Below are 1,209 nucleotides of genomic sequence, written 5' to 3' on the forward strand. Positions count from 1 at the left end.
CTCCTGCAGGTAGAGCTGCCTGCAAAAAAAGGTCAGGAGGCATGGACAGGTACTAATATTTTTTGCTGTTCTAAAAATTTCATTTTAGATTGTTTAGTTCTTTTATCTTTTTTCGACTGAAAAAATGTTATAAAATAAGTGGTATGTATAAAATATTATAGAAATTTTTAATTACTTTTATCAATCTATTTATCTAAAATACATATATACATAAATGACAGGAATACAAGAGAAGACAAGCATGGATGGTGAAGGCGGCTAAACATTATTTATTCATGTATTTTTAATCTCTTACCTGCACTTTCATACATTCTTTAAACTCTTTATATTTTTAAGGAAGGTATTTTTTAAAAAGATGTGTTCTTGAGACTAACATCATAATGATTTACGCCAAGGGTTTGGTGACCTGCATATTGATCACTAAATCAATATTCAGATATTCTTTATCTTTATTTCATCTATCTTTACCTTCACTTTTCTTATATTCTCACAGAATAGAGGAGGTAATGTATGATATTATATACAACATAATTGGTTTGGGTAAAATAAAACTATGGGACATAATTCAACTAGCCGCTCAAAGACAAATAGTTTTAAAGCTAAGGGAGGCAGAGTTCAGAGATATTCAAGGGAAATAAAGACTAAAGAAATGAATGAATAAAACAATTATTAAAATTCTAGGGAATTGGGAGGGGGCACAGTTCAGACAGGAATCACTCTGAGTTTATGGGGCTTAAACATGGGGATTTTCATAATTTGTCTTACACATCTGATTGTTGGTGAATAGATCATATGGATCCTGGCAGATTAGGATGGAGGGACTCACTCTCTAAACTGTAGTCCCTTTCCTGTCCCTCTGCCACCTCTGCTACTAGTATCCCTGGGCTGATTAGGTCCCAGATGTTATTTAGAATCTCCTCGAAGTAACAGCAGCTGTCAAAGGAAGCGTGTTTGACCCTGGCATATTCTTGACTGCGCACACTGGCATATCGCTCATGAAGACCATTCCACCCTATTCTGCAGCAAACATCACCCTCCCTACTTCGGTGGGACTGGAATCACAGACTGTCTCCATCCCTTATTTTTTGAGGCTGGATAGGATGAAGGGATAATGGGAAACAGCAGTATATATCCATGGTATACATTGGTATACCATGAAGCTATATCAAAGATATATCCATGAAGCTGCCATAGTTCTGCCTGCTCCAT

This window comes from Pteropus vampyrus, unplaced genomic scaffold, assembly GCF_000151845.1.
Source record: "Pteropus vampyrus isolate Shadow unplaced genomic scaffold, Pvam_2.0 Scaffold930, whole genome shotgun sequence".
Taxonomy (NCBI): Eukaryota; Metazoa; Chordata; class Mammalia; order Chiroptera; family Pteropodidae; genus Pteropus; species Pteropus vampyrus.